The sequence below is a fragment of the Hippoglossus stenolepis genome, chromosome 2 (assembly GCF_022539355.2).
Source record: "Hippoglossus stenolepis isolate QCI-W04-F060 chromosome 2, HSTE1.2, whole genome shotgun sequence".
NCBI classification, from domain to species: domain Eukaryota; kingdom Metazoa; phylum Chordata; class Actinopteri; order Pleuronectiformes; family Pleuronectidae; genus Hippoglossus; species Hippoglossus stenolepis.
Genome location: NC_061484.1, coordinates 28,575,648 through 28,591,920, shown reverse-complemented (window position 1 = coordinate 28,591,920; position 16,273 = coordinate 28,575,648). Strand labels below are relative to the sequence as shown.

General features: G+C 44.0%; 1 protein-coding gene and 1 long non-coding RNA gene across 2 annotated transcripts in view; both read right to left on the bottom strand.

The window, feature by feature from the left end:
* Window positions 1-16,273, bottom strand: part of LOC118099583 (B-cell receptor CD22-like) — a 160,185-nt gene that overhangs the window by 46,985 nt on the left and 96,927 nt on the right. The gene's annotated exons all lie outside the window — the stretch shown is intronic.
* The window catches only part of LOC124852630, a 25,632-nt gene continuing 21,161 nt past the window's right edge, over window positions 11,803-16,273 (bottom strand). The window contains exon 4 of the long non-coding RNA XR_007033028.1: window positions 11,803-11,903. This is a non-coding gene — a long non-coding RNA (uncharacterized LOC124852630). The remainder of the gene's footprint in view (window positions 11,904-16,273) is intronic.

Genomic DNA, 16,273 nt, shown 5'->3' with positions numbered 1-16,273 from the left:
GGCAGCTGACATGGAAGAGGCCGGGTTTATGACAAATACTGCAGCCAGCCACCAGGGGTGACAGATATCATTTGGCTTCACTTTGGGGGTAGCTGTCATGTTGTCCATCTTTATATTCGACAAGATACTACAAGACCTATATATTTGTTGATTTGTGTACTTACATTATCCAAAATATTGTTGTTGAAACCCCCCTCCAGAAAATGATTATTGGTCACTCCCATTGATTGATATAAAATCTTTTAGCTGTTCTAATATTAGTTACAGCTAATTACAATTTATAATATTTGGAAGTTAATCTTATTGTTATTTGTAACATTTTGACGGTAACATACATTACGGTTAGCGTTAGCCTAACCTGAGGCTAACTCTACACCTGGTTGAGTCTGGGAAATATTTTCAATTATGGGAGAAGAAGAACAACTTTCTTACCTTTACCTTTCGTGGTTTCCAAAGTGAGAAGTGAGAGAATTTGTAATCTGGGTTAACCAACCCATCAAGAAAGAAAACAAACCTTTACAAACACTGCACATGTCTATATGTTTTATTTCTTCTGGCTCCGTGATGCTGTAAAATCCACATATAAACAACAGATTCATGTTGTGTTTCTTCAGTGTTTGGTGACTGTGCTGTACACTGCAGATGAATCGTCCCCCTCTTCTTCACGTCTTGTTCTGTGAAGGGCAGAATAAACCACTCACACCCACAGTTTTTAACCTCAATAAGTGTAGTGATGAAAATGTTCACGTGTGGAGCTGCTCACCCTGTTGCACTGTCAAATCGAACAGCGCTGTATTCAGCCTCCTCCTCCTCGTCTTCCTCAGTTTCTCTCTGGGGTTGAACTCGACCTATGTTGCAGTAGATGGCATCTGCCCGGTTCTGGGTGAAGCAGACGCTGGCGTAGTGGACGTCATCGTGCGGCTCTGCTGGTCGTGTGTGTGCCGCAGCTGAAATCTGGTCGTACAGTAAAATACTAGCTGGGATCAGGCTGGAATCTGTGTCTTACACTTCAACTTTGTTGGGTATTGAGAGTTTCTCTTTGTTGTGGGCCTGATCCTACTCTGCTGAATCAAACTGTGATGGCAGCAGTGATCTTGGAGCTTTCTGTTTTTCCCTGCTGGTCACCAGCTCATCTTCTTAACAGATGAACCCGGTGTCACCACCATGAAACATTCACTTTACATTTTACTCCCTAACTAGAATTACTGCCCTTCGGTTGTGCGCCTCCTCCAGCCAGTGCAGTTTCAATATTCATACATTTATTTCTTGCCCATATGAGACCATCATGACAAAATCCAATCTGTTCATCTTTGAGTCAAAGTTTCAAGAAATTCCTGAAAGGCAGATTTGAGATATCATGTTCAAAAGGCCCAGAACATGTTGGTGTGGCCACTGTGGCCTTGAGCTTTGACCAATCAGGTGCTCTGTCTTCTGGTCTCTCACCGCACTCACGTTGTTGTGTGAAGGACTTGTTTCTTCTAGATGGGAGGAAAGAAATAAATAGTTGGATGAACTAGAAAACTCCTCCAGAGAAATATTGAATGTGTGCCTAGTGCTTGACTGCTGGTTTCAGAGACTGTTTCAGTTTGAGAGAGAGAGAGTCAACCCCTAACCCACCTGCTAATCCTAACCAAGTTTCATAGGACCATTTGTCATTGAAAAGGTAATCAACCCCTCTGCTGTCAGGTTGAAGCTGCCCAATATCGTCTTCCTCAGTCTTTCTCTGGGGTTGAACTTGAGCTATGTTGGAGCAGATGGCATCTGCCCGGTAGTGGACGTCATGGTGCGGCTCTGCTGGTTGTGTGTGTGCCGCAGCTGAAATCTGGTCGTACAGTAAAATACTAGCTAGAGAGAGTCAACCCCTAACCCTATCATGATCGAGAGGCCGAAAAACATGTTTTGTGAGGCCACTGTGACCTTGACCTTCAACCACCAAAACATCATCAGTTCATCTTTGAGTCCAAGTGATGAACATTTGTACCCGATTTGAAGAAACTCCCTCAAAGGGATCTTGAGATATTGCGTTCACAAGAATCAGACAACGAGACGACCTGAAAACAAGATGCCTGAGGTCACTGGGTGTCACCGGCACTGAGGCATAACAATATCTAGAAACTCAGAATAACATCACCTCTACGCAGAGCAGAGACTAAAGTGACATCTTCACAATAACTGTTTTGTCCAATCAATGATCCAAACTTCACAATTACTCAAAATAATTTAAAAGAAATGCAGGAAAACCCCAAACATTAAGAAGCTGGAACCATGAGAAAGACTGGAACAATTATTCAAACACTTTTCATACAAACACGATATAACACAAAGTGCTTTCCTGTAAATGTAGATGTACCTGACACAGAAAGAAGGAAGATGACAAAGCAACTCGCTGCTTCTCTCAAACCCATCGTTGCTTCACACGTCTCTGTGGTGCAGCCACATCAGCAGCTAGATTCCACCCTTGAGAAACGATGTTTGTCAGCCAGTCACGATGACAGATAGAAATCATAGATCAGTTAAGACCTTGGCTTCCTTCCTCTTTACATCATTAACATGCATGAACGGAAAAACACCAGTAAATCCTCTTGTTAAAATTAAGAAATGTTCTTTTATTTTGGAAATGATGCGTGAACTTATTAAGATATATTTCATGCAAATAACAGTGAGAGTAGTTTTGCAGCCTGACAGTGAATCTAACACTTTCTTTACTTTCTTGAGACTGGACTTTAAAAATCATGTTGAATCTCTCGCGCCCTGAACGAGAGGCCATGGAAAATTATATTAAAGAGTCGTTAGCTGCTGGAATAATCTGCCAATCCTCTTCCCCTCGGTGCTGGTTTGTTCTTTGTCGAGAAGAAGGATAAGACTCTCCGGCCTTGCATTGACTTCCGTGACCTGAATAACATCACTATCAAGAACAAATACCCCCTTCCACTAATCAGCTCTGCTTTTGAACCCCTTCAGGGAGCCTCTGTCTTCTCAAAGCTGGACCTCCGCAATGCCTGCCATCTTGTGCGGATTCGGGATGGGGATGAATGGAAGACGGCTTTTAACACACCCCTAAAGCATTTTGAATATCTAGTTATGCCTTTTGGGTAGACCAATGCTCCAGCTGTTTTTCAGGGACTGGTGATTGATGTCCTTCCTGGCTTCCTGAACCGTTTTGTTTTTGTTTATTTAGATGACATCCTCATTTTCTCCAAAGACCTCAGTGAGCATGTGTCCCATGTCCGGCTAGTTCTCCAGAGACTACTAGAAAATAAGTTTTTGTCAAAGCAGAGAAGTGCGAGTTTCACACCAGATCTGTGAGTTCACTGGGGTACATCATCGAGGGTGGGCAGGTGAAGACGGACCCAGAAAAGATCAAAGCGGTATCTGACTGGTCCACACCCACTACTCGCAAGAAATTGCAGAGTTTTCTTGGTTTTGCAAACTTGTATCGCAGATTCATCAAGGGTTTCAGTCAAGTGGCAGCTCCCCTCAGGAAACTAACTTCTTCCTCTGTGCAGTTTTCCTGGACACCGGAGGCAGAGGAAGCATATTGCAAGCTAAAGAATCTCTTCATCTCTGCTCCTGTGCTAGTTCAACCAGATCCCTCTCTGCAGTTTGTAGTGGAAGTGGATGCCTCGGATACTGGGGTAGGAGCAGTTCTATCCCAACGTTCTGGTTCAGATCACAAGCTTCACCCATGTGCCTTTTATTCTCGTTGCTTGTCACCTGCTGAAAGGTGTCCACTTCAGGTTCCTAACCGTCCCTAGTCACACATCACCTTGGATTTTGTCACTGGTATGCCTCCCTCACAAGGTAACACAGTTGTTCTTACCATTGTGGATCGATTTTCCAAGGCTGTCCATTTTCATGCCCTGCCCAAGTTACCATCTGCTCAGGAGACTGCTAACCTATTAACTGACCATGTTTTCCATCTACACGGCATACCAGCTGACATCGTTTCTGACAGGGGTCCCCAGTTCACCTCTCATGTGTGGAAGGCATTTTGCCAGGCCCTTGGAGCCAAGGTCAGCCTATCATCAGGATTCCAACCACAGACTAATGGACAAACAGAAAGGGCTAATCAGGACCTGGAGTCCGCCATGTTTTGTGAGGCCACTGTGACCTTGACCTTCAGTTCATCTTTGAGTCCAAGTGATGAACATTTGTACCAAATTTGAAGAAACTCCCTCAAAGGGATCTTGAGATATTGCGTTCACAAGAATCAGACAACGAGACGACCTGAAAACAAGATGCCTGAGGTCACTGGGTGTCACCGGCACTGAGGCATAACAATATCTAGAAACTCAGAATAACATCACCTCTACGCAGAGCAGAGACTAAAGTGACATCTTCACAATAATTGTTTTGTCCAATCAATGATCCAAACTTCACAATTACTCAAAATAATTTAAAAGAAATGCAGGAAAACCCCAAACATTAAGAAGTTGGAACCACGAGAAAGACTGGAACAATTATTCAAACACTTTTCATACAAACACGATATAACACAAAGTGCTTTCCTGTAAATGTAGATGTACCTGACACAGAAAGAAGGAAGATGACAAAGCAACTCGCTGCTTCTCTCAAACCCATCGTTGCTTCTCACGTCTCTGTGGTGGAGCCACATCAGCAGCTAGATTCCACCCTTGAGAAACGATGTTTGTCAGCCAGTCACGAAGACAGATAGAAATCATAGATCAGTTAAGACCTTGGCTTCCTTCCTCTTTACATCATTAACATGCATGAACGGACAAACACCAGTAAATCCCCTCGTTAAAATGAAGAAATGTTCTTTTATTTTGGAAATGATGCGTGAACTTATTAAAATATATTTCATGCAAATAACAGTGAGAGTAGTTTTGCAGCCTGACAGTGAATCTAACACTTTCTTTACTTTCTTGAGACTGGACTTAAAAAAACATGTTGAATTATTCTTTCTTTTAACCTCATGTTAGAAGTCAGTTCCTGTTTATTTACAGCTCCAGTCCATATGAAGACTGGGTCATAACAATACATTGTAAAAGGTCATAATTATGCAAACTTACATTACTTTAGTGTTCTTTACTCATTTCTCACGAGGATTGAACTCATGTGAGTCAAACTTGTTTTGTCTGATACACGTGTAAAACTGTTCACTTGTGTAGACTGGACTTCATGAGCTCATGCACAGGTGCACGTGAGCAGTAGAGCGACACAGGAACCATCGACTGTTGGGTTAGATGGGCGGAGCCTCCCACTGTGCTCTGGTTGTGTGTGTATTGGAAAAAAGTGGAAGTGGATACCTCGGATACTGGGGTAGGAGCAGTTCTATCCCAACATTCTGGTTCAGATCACAAGCTTCACCCATGTGCCTTTTATTCTCGTTGCTTGTCACCTGCTGAAAGGTGTCCACTTCAGGTTCCTAACCGTCCCTAGTCACACATCACCTTGGATTTTGTCACTGGTTTGCCTCCCTCACAAGGTAACACAGTTGTTCTTACCATTGTGGATTGATTTTCCAAGGCTGTCCATTTTCATGCCCTGCCCAAGTTACCATCTGCTCAGGAGACTGCTAACCTATTAACTGACCATGTTTTCCGTCTACACGGCATACCAGCTGACATCGTTTCTGACAGGGGTCCCCAGTTCACCTCTCATGTGTGGAAGGCATTTTGCCAGGCCCTTGGAGCCAAGGTCAGCCTATCGTCAGGATTCCAACCACAGACCAATGGACAAACAGGAAGGGCTAATCAGGACCTGGAGTCCGCCCTGCGTTGCATCTCAGCACTCAACCATTCAACCTGGAGTTCTCACCTGACCTGGATTGAATATGCCCATAATTCCTTAACCAACGCAACCACAGGTATGTCCCCTTTTGAGGCTTCTCTGGGTTATCAACCACCTCTGTTTTCCTCCCAGGAGAGCGATTTGGCTGTACCCTCTGTTCAGCATCACCGTCGTCGCTGTAGGAAGGTCTGGAATGACACCCGCTCAGCTCTCCTTCCCTCTGTGGAATCCAACAAACACCTCGCTGACAGATGTAGGATTCCTGCTCCTGCATATAAGCCAGGTCAGTCTATCTGGCTTTCCTCTAAAGACATTCCCTTGAAGTCAGTATCCAAGAAGTTAGCCCCTCGTTTCTTAGAACCATTTGTCATTGAAAAGGCAATCAATCCCTCTGCTGTCAGGTTGAAGCAGCCCAATATCGTCTTCCTCAGTATTTCTCTGGGGTTGAAGTCGAGCTATGTTGGAGTAGATGGCATCTGCCCGGTTCTGCGAGAAGCAGACGCTGGCGTAGTGGACGTCATGGTGCGGCTCTGCTGGTTGTGTGTGTGCCGCAGCTGAAATCTGGTCGTACAGTAAAATACTAGCTAGAGAGAGTCAACCCCTAACCCTATCATGATCGAGAGGCCGAAAAACATGTTTTGTGAGGCCACTGTGACCTTGACCTTCAACCACCAAAACCTCATCAGTTCATCTTTGAGTCCAAGTGATGAACATTTGTACCAAATTTGAAGAAACTCCCTCAAAGGGATCTTGAGATATTGCGTTCACAAGAATCAGACAACGAGACGACCTGAAAACAAGATGCCTGAGGTCACTGGGTGTCACCGGCACTGAGGCATAACAATATCTAGAAACTCAGAATAACATCACCTCTACGCAGAGCAGAGACTAAATTGACATCTTCACAATAACTGTTTTGTCCAATCAATGATCCAAACTTCACAATGCAGGAAAACCCCAAACATTAGCACGATATAACACAAAGTGCTTTTCTGTAAATGTAGATGTACCTGACACAGAAAGAAGGAAGATGACAAAGCAACTCGCTGCTTCTCTCAAACCCATCGTTGCTTCACACGTCTCTGTGGTGGAGCCACATCAGCAGCTAGATTCCACCCTTGAGAAACGATGTTTGTCAGCCAGTGACGATGACAGATAGAAATCATAGATCAGTTAAGACCTTGGCTTCCTTCCTCTTTTCATCATTAACATGCATGAACGGACAAACACCAGTAAATCCCCTTGTTAAAATGAAGAAATGTTCTTTTATTTTGGAAATGATGCGTGAACTTATTAAAATATATTTCATGCAAATAACAGTGAGAGTAGTTTTGCAGCCTGACAGTGAATCTAACACTTTCTTTACTTTCTTGAGACTGGACTTAAAAACATGTTGAATCTCTCGCGCCCTGAACGAGAGGCCATGGAAAATTATATTAAAGAGTCGTTAGCTGCTGGAATAATCAGCCAATCCTCTTCCCTCTGTGCTGGTTTGTTCTTTGTCGAGAAGAAGGATAAGACTCTCCGGCCTTGCATTGACTTCCGTGACCTGAATAACATCACTATCAAGAACAAATACATACCCCTTCCACTAATCAGCTCTGCTTTTGAACCCCTTCAGGGAGCCTCTGTCTTCAAAGCTGGACCTCCGCAATGCCTACCATCTTGTGCGGATTCGGGATGGGGATGAATGGAAGACGGCTTTTAACACACCCTAGAGCATTTTGAATATCTAGTTATGCCTTTTGGGTAGACCAATGCTCCAGCTGTTTTTCAGGGACTGGTGATTGATGTCCTTCGTGAATTCCTGAACCGTTTTGTTTTGTTTATTTAGATGACATCCTCATTTTCTCCAAAGACCTCAGTGAGCATGTGTCCCATGTCCGGCTAGTTCTCCAGAGACTACTAGAAAATAAGCTTTTTGTCAAAGCAGAGAAGTGCGAGTTTCACACCAGCTCTGTGAGTTCACTGGGGTACATCATCGAGGGTGGGCAGGTGAAGACGGACCCAGAAAAGATCAAAGCGGTATCTGAGTGGTCCACACCCACTACTCGCAAGAAATTGCAGAGTTTTCTTGGTTTTGCAAACTTCTATCGCAGATTCATCAAGGGTTTCAGTCAAGTGGCAGCTCCCCTCAGTAAACTAACTTCTTCCTCTGTGCAGTTTTCCTGGACACCGGAGGCAGAGGCAGCATATTGCAAGCTAAAGAATCTCTTCATCTCTGCTCCTGTGCTAGTTCAACCAGATCCCTCTCTGCAGTTTGTAGTGGAAGTGGATGCCTCGGATACTGGGGTAGGAGCAGTTCTATCCCAACATTCTGGTTCAGATCACAAGCTTCACCCATGTGCCTTTTATTCTCGTTGCTTGTCACCTGCTGAAAGGTGTCCACTTCCGGTTCCTAACCGTCCCTAGTCACACATCACCTTGGATTTTGTCACTGGTATGCCTCCCTCACAAGGTAACACAGTTGTTCTTACCATTGTGGATCGATTTTCCAAGGCTGTCCATTTTCATGCCCTGCCCAAGTTACCATCTGCTCAGGAGACTGCTAACCTATTAACTGACCATGTTTTCCGTCTACACGGCATACCAGCTGACATCGTTTCTGACAGGGGTCCCCAGTTCACCTCTCATGTGTGGAAGGCATTTTGCCAGGCCCTTGGAGCCAAGGTCAGCCTATCGTCAGGATTCCAACCACAGACCAATGGACAAACAGAAAGAGCTAATCAGGACCTGGAGTCCACCCTGCGTTGCATCTCAGCACTCAACCATTCAACCTGGAGTTCTCACCTGACCTGGATTGAATATGCCCATAATTCCTTAACCAACGCAGCCACAGGTATGTCCCCTTTTGAGGCTTCTCTGGGTTATCAACCACCTGTTTCCCTCCCAGGAGAGCGATTTGGCTGTACCCTCTGTTCAGCATCACCTTCGTCGCTGTAGGAAAGTCTGGAATGACACCCGCTCAGCTCTCCTTCGGTCTGTGGAAGCCAACAAACGCCTCGCTGACAGACGTAGGATTCCTGCTCCTGCATATAAGCCAGGTCAGTCTGTGTGGCTTTCCTCTAAAGACATTCCCTTGAAGTCAGTATCCAAGAAGTTAGCCCCTCGTTTCTTAGAACCATTTGTCATTGAAAAGGTAATCAATCCCTCTGCTGTCAGGTTGAAGCAGCCCAATATCGTCTTCCTCAGTATTTCTCTGGGGTTGAACTTGAGCTATGTTGGAGTAGATGGCATCTGCCCGGTTCTGCGAGAAGCAGACGCTGGCGTAGTGGACGTCATGGTGCGGCTCTGCTGGTTGTGTGTGTGCCGCAGCTGAAATCTGGTCGTACAGTAAAATACTAGCTAGAGAGAGTCAACCCCTAACCCTAACCCTATCATGATCGAGAGGCCAAAAACATGTTTTGTGAGGCCACTGTGACCTTGACCTTCAACCACCAAAAGCTCATCAGTTCATCTTTGAGTCCAAGTGATGAACATTTGTACCAAATTTGAAGAAACTCCCTCAAAGGGATCTTGAGATATTGCGTTCACAAGAATCAGACAACGAGACGACCTGAAAACAAGATGCCTGAGGTCACTGGGTGTCACCGGCACTGAGGCATAACAATATCTAGAAACTCAGAATAACATCACCTCTACGCAGAGCAGAGACTAAAGTGACACCTTCACAATAACTGTTTTGTCCAATCAATGATCCAAACTTCACAATTACTCAAAATAATTTAAAAGAAATGCAGGAAAACCTCAAACATTAAGAAGCTGGAACCATGAGAAAGACTGGAACAATTATTCAAACACTTTTCATACAAACACGATATAACACAAAGTGCTTTCCTGTAAATGTAGATGTACCTGACACAGAAAGAAGGAAGATGACAAAGCAACTCGCTGCTTCTCTCAAACCCATCGTTGCTTCACACGTCTCTGTGGTGGAGCCACATCAGCAGCTAGATTCCACCTGAGAAACGATGTTTGTCAGCCAGTCACGATGACAGATAGAAATCATAGATCAGTTAAGACCTTGGCTTCCTTCCTCTTTACATCATTAACATGCACGAACGGACAAACACCAGTAAATCCCCTGTTAAAATGAAGAAATGTTCTTTATTTAGAAATGAACTTAAAATATATTTCATGCAAATAACAGTGAGAGTAGTTTTGCAGCCTGACAGTGAATCTAACACTTTCTTTACTTTCTTGAGACTGGACTTTAAAAATCATGTTGAATCTCTCGCGCCCTGAACGAGAGGCCATGGAAAATTATATTAAAGAGTCGTTAGCTGCTGGAATAATCTGCCAATCCTCTTCCCCTCGGTGCTGGTTTGTTCTTTGTCGATAAGAAGGATAAGACTCTCCGGCCTTGCATTGACTTCCGTGACCTGAATAACATCACTATCAAGAACAAATACCCCTTCCACTAATCAGCTCTGCTTTTGAACCCCTTCAGGAGCCTCTGTCTTCTCAAAGCTGGACCTCCGCAATGCCTGCCATCTTGTGCGGATTCGGGATGGGGATGAATGGAAGACGGCTTTTAACACACCCCTAAAGCATTTTGAATATCTAGTTATGCCTTTTGGGTAGACTAATGCTCCAGCTGTTTTTCAGGGACTGGTGATTGATGTCCTTCGTGAATTCCTGAACCGTTTTGTTTTTGTTTATTTAGATGACATCCTAATTTTCTCCAAAGACCTCAGTGAGCATGTGTCCCATGTCCGGCTAGTTCTCCAGAGACTACTAGAAAATAAGCTTTTTGTCAAAGCAGAGAAGTGCGAGTTTCACACCAGCTCTGTGAGTTTCCTGGGGTACATCATCGAGGGTGGGCAGGTGAAGACGGACCCAGAAAAGATCAAAGCGGTATCTGAGTGGTCCACACCAACTACTCGCAAGAAATTGCAGAGTTTTCTTGGTTTTGCAAACTTCTATCGCAGATTCATCAAGGGTTTCAGTCAAGTGGCAGCTCCCCTCAGGAAACTAACTTCTTCCTCTGTGCAGTTTTCCTGGACACCGGAGGCAGAGGCAGCATATTGCAAGCTAAAGAATCTCTTCATCTCTGCTCCTGTGCTAGTTCAACCAGATCCCTCTCTGCAGTTTGTAGTGGAAGTGGATGCCTCGGATACTGGGGTAGGAGCAGTTCTATCCCAACGTTCTGGTTCAGATCACAAGCTTCACCCATGTGCCTTTTATTCTCGTTGCTTGTCACCTGCTGAAAGGTGTCCACTTCAGGTTCCTAACCGTCCCTAGTCACACATCACCTTGGATTTTGTCACTGGTATGCCTCCCTCACAAGGTAACACAGTTGTTCTTACCATTGTGGATTGATTTTCCAAGGCTGTCCATTTTCATGCCCTGCCCAAGTTACCATCTGCTCAGGAGACTGCTAACCTATTAACTGACCATGTTTTCCGTCTACACGGCATACCAGCTGACATCGTTTCTGACAGGGGTCCCCAGTTCACCTCTCATGTGTGGAAGGCATTTTGCCAGGCCCTTGGAGCCAAGGTCAGCCTATCGTCAGGATTCCAACCACAGACCAATGGACAAACAGAAAGAGCTAATCAGGACCTGGAGTCCACCCTGCTAGTGCCTCAGCACTCAACCATTCAACCTGGAGTTCTCACCTGACCTGGATTGAATATGCCCATAATTCCTTAACCAACGCAGCAACAGGTATGTCCCCTTTTAGGCTTCTCTGGGTTATCAACCAGCTGTTTCCTCCCAGGAGAGCGATTTGGCTGTACCTCTGTTCAGCATCACCTTCGTCGCTGTAGGAAAGTCTGAATGACACCCGCTCAGCTCTCCTTCGCTCTGTGGAAGCCAACAAACGCCTCGCTGAAAGACGTCGGATTCCTGCTCCTGCATATAAGCCAGGTCAGTCTGTGTGGCTTTCCTCCAAAGACATTCCCTTGAAGTCAGTATCCAAGAAGTTAGCCCCTCGTTTCTTATGACCATTTGTCATTGAAAAGGTAATCAATCCCTCTGCTGTCAGGTTGAAGCAGCCCAATATCGTCTTCCTCAGTATTTCTCTGGGGTTGAACTTGAGCTATGTTGGAGTAGATGGCATCTGCCCGGTTCTGCGAGAAGCAGACGCTGGCGTAGTGGACGTCATGGTGCGGCTCTGCTGGTTGTGTGTGTGCCGCAGCTGAAATCTGGTCGTACAGTAAAATACTAGCTAGAGAGAGTCAACCCCTAACCCTATCATGATCGAGAGGCCGAAAAACATGTTTTGTGAGGCCACTGTGACCTTGACCTTCAACCACCAAAACATCATCAGTTCATCTTTGAGTCCAAGTGATGAACATTTGTACCAAATTTGAAGAAATTCCTCAAAGGGATCTTGAGATATTGGTCTCACAAGAATCAGACAACGAGACGACCTGAAAACAAGATGCCTGAGGTCACTGGGTGTCACCGGCACTGAGGCATAACAATATCTAGAAACTCAGAATAACATCACCTCTACGCAGAGCAGAGACTAAAGTGACATCTTCACAATAACTGTTTTGTCCAATCAATGATCCAAACTTCACAATTACTCAAAGTAATTTAAGAGAAATGCAGGAAAACCTCAAACATTAAGAAGCTGGAACCACGAGAAAGACTGGAACAATTATTCAAACACTTTTCATACAAACACGATATAACACAAAGTGCTTTCCTGTAAATGTAGATGTACCTGACACAGAAAGAAGGAAGATGACAAAGCAACTCGCTGCTTCTCTCAAACCCATCGTTGCTTCACACGTCTCTGTGGTGCAGCCACATCAGCAGCTAGATTCCACCCTTGAGAAACGATGTTTGTCAGCCAGTCACGATGACAGATAGAAATCATAGATCAGTTAAGACCTTGGCTTCCTTCCTCTTTACATCATTAACATGCACGAACGGACAAACACCAGTAAATCCCCTCGTTAAAATGAAGAAATGAAACACTTTCTTTACTTTCTTGAGACTGGACTTAAAAAACATGTTGAATTATTCTTTCTTTTAACCTCATGTTAGAAGTCAGTTCCTGTTTATTTACACCTCCAGTCCATATGAAGACTGGGTCATAACAATACATTGTAAAAGCATAATTATGCAAACTTACATTACTTTAGTGTTCTTTACTCATTTCTCACAAGGATTCAACTCATGTGAGTCAAACTTGTTTTGTCTGATACACGAGTAAAACTGTTCACTTGTGTAGACTGGACTTCATGAGCTCATGCACAGGTGCACGTGAGCAGTAGAGCGACACAGGAACCGTTTTTAAGTTGGAAAAATCTGACAAAATTTTGTCAATGCAGTTTTTTAATTAAATTAATAAGTAAATATGAAGTAAATTTATTTATTTACTTTTTCAAGTTGGATCAACTTTGTGGTCTGGGTGTATTGTGAGAACTAAAAGTCAAAGTTTTTTCATCCACAATGTCAATGTTAAAACTCTTCTGTCTGCAGGAGTGAGTGTGTGTGTGTGTGTGTGTGTGTGTGTGTGTGTGTGTGTGTGTGTGTGTGTGTGTGTGTTGGTCTCTGTCCTCTCACACAAACTGATAACCACATGTATTTAGTTATTAATCGATGATGTCGGATCATGACTCCGGATGGTTCTCTCACTTTAACCCTGATGTCCTGACTGTGTCACGTCACGTCTCGTGTTGTGTCGCAGGTTTAAACATGTGTCTCATAAACTCTAAAGCGAATCAAACCAACACAAAGTAAACGTCAGTCCTGTAGGTGTCCTGATAACTTGTGATCAGTGCTGGTGTTTAATGTTAAAGTGTAAAGTGAGCGTAGGTCAGAGGAGGAGTGAGGAGGAAGCAGACTCCGACAGAGACTCTGACACAGACCGGATCTTTAACGAGTGTCTGTCCTGGAGCAGCGCTGTTACAATTATTCAGAGTCCGAGTCGCGATGCTTCTAAGAATGGAGAAATGTCCACAGCTCCAGTGCTCAGCTCTGTGCAGGAGACGTGGAGGGAGGGAGGGTACAGAGACTAGTCTAATCTCCCCACCTGATATTTAGAGTTTTTATTATATTTCAATATATTTGTTTGACAGGGAAGCTGTGCGCAAACAGGAATATAATATTCATGTATTTAAAAAAGGGCACTTTCTCTCGAGGAAGGAAAAGGGCAGTGGCTCAAGCCCCCTTTGGTGTCTATGTGTGCACATGCCAGCCTCCATCAATTCAATCTCCCTCAATTCAATCAAGCTGCACCAGAGTTCAATCACTCATAGAAACCAGTCCTCTAAATGATCCTGACTGTTTTCATCAGTCTCACAATTATAAAGAAAGTGATACAAACAGGCTCCTGGCTCCGCCCCTTTATCAGGATTCCTGCCCAAATTTGATGAGTTTGTGGAAAAATCTGTTTTTACTTTTCTGTTGTAATTCTGCTGAAAAACAAACAAATAGATAAGGAGTGAAAACAAAAGACCAAAAACATTTATTTAAGAAAGAATCATAAAATCACGATACATAATAATTCATTATCCATGTAATAACCACATTAATATCATGTATAAGACACGAGATGAGTCACGTGGTGTTACCACAGCCTCAAAGGCTCATCACCAAGACGTCCAACATAGTTCAGAGGGTAACAGCAAAAAAAAAATCTATTTATTGCAGAAAAGACAACAACTTCAACAACAGGCCGGCAAAATGGACAAAAGAAGGAAAACCCAACACACCAACCCACAAAGGGTCGTAGGACCTGAGAATCTTCCTTCAACCTAAACCAACATCAGAACTAAAGCTCACAGAAATAAAGCTGCGGAAACTGGACGACTGGACCCATCAGAAAAGAAAAAGAAAAGAAACAACACAACAATACTCTTGCTCTAAAGGTCATGCTATACAAACTGCTGCTGCTGCAACCGGGGATGTAAAGAGAGATACTTCCTGTTTCCTCTCACATACTTTCATCAACCAATCACAGTGCACCTGAGGAGAAAAGAAAACAGGAAACCATGAGTAGAAAGGAAATGTGTGGGTGTTTTCCTCTTTATTAAAAAGTGTGGTCTTTTAGTTTGAGAGCTGGACTTGCACGTTCAGATTTCGTGGTGTTTTTACTCAAAACCCTGCGCTTGCACTCACACAGCTCCTGCTGGTGCTTAGATTTGCTCTGCTTGAGCTCAAACTCTGCGCTTGCACTCAGATATTTTGTTGCTTGGACAGATTTCCTGTATTTAATAACTACACACTATGGTTTCTGTAAACTTCCTTTATGCGGATGTACTCTGAAGTCGTCCATCTTGGTTATGTTTGTCACAGTGGCTCTGACCTGAGGCTTCACACCAGGTCTTCCTGCTCCTCTGTGTCTTCTGTCTGTGCTGCAGCAGCGACGTTCTCATACTCAGGACAGTTGTGTGACTGATGGGGGAGAGATGAGAAAATATTAAGCCTCACTGGACTTTATTCATGAAACCTGCATATAATCACAGTTCATTCAAAATAGTTTGAACGTTGTTGCGCCCCCTGTCCATTTGTTTGTTTGTTCATCAGCAGGATTACACAAAAACTGATAAACTGATTTCCACAAAACTTGGTGGAAGGATGGGACATGGGCCAGAAAAGAAGTGTCAACGCACCGTGACGTCACCCATTGGTTTGTGAGCTGCCATTTTGAATCCTCCATTTTTGACATGTTGTCCAGCGCCATCTTGGTTTTTTGAAACCAGAAGTAACCATATTTGGAGGAGAGGGGGTGGAGCCTGAATCAGGACCCAAGGACACTGCCCACCCACCTAAACCTGCGACCTGCACCCAGTACTAGCTGTCAATCACACGGTATCCATGCCCCAATGCCTGCGGTGCTTTATGGTCTATTTGACTCTAAGTGGATCATTCACTTCACTTTCTAGACCCAGAGTCTACGTCCATTTTAATATACGGTCAATGGAAAGAACCTTTTACATTTTGGGGCAGATTCAGACAAAGTAGCTGATCCAAGAAATGTTTTATCTCTTTCTCTAACATTGTGAGATGAAAACAGTGATATGGAATCATTCTTTTGGCCTCACTGTCTCTCACCTTCATCATCTCCACAGCTTCATTCGCTTCTGACTTCAAGCTCAGAGTTTTCTTCATCCTGGATCGAAAACAACAACAAACACAACATTTGACAAAATGAACTTCATAACACTGAAACTAGTGTTTGAAGATATTTGAAGAAGACAGTAAAAGAGCAGAGGGTGAACTGATGGATTTGTATTGTTTTACCTCGTCCACAGAGTCCAGACAAGCACTGGAACCAGCACGACCACCAGAGTCAGCCTGATGATATTCATGATTATCACTGACTTCCCTAGACAACAGACAGGAGACATTAGCAGTGTGGTTAGACTGATGACTCAGTTTGCCAGGTGATGCTGTTGGTCAGTCAGTATTGTTCATGTGCAATATGATGGGCTTGATATACAGCTGTGACACATCTGGAATTCCTGATTATTGAAGGTTTAAGGTTCTGGTGCAATGAAAAGGAGGGGGTAGGCTGTAAAAGTCAAAGAGCTAAAATCACCTGCTCCAACAGTCA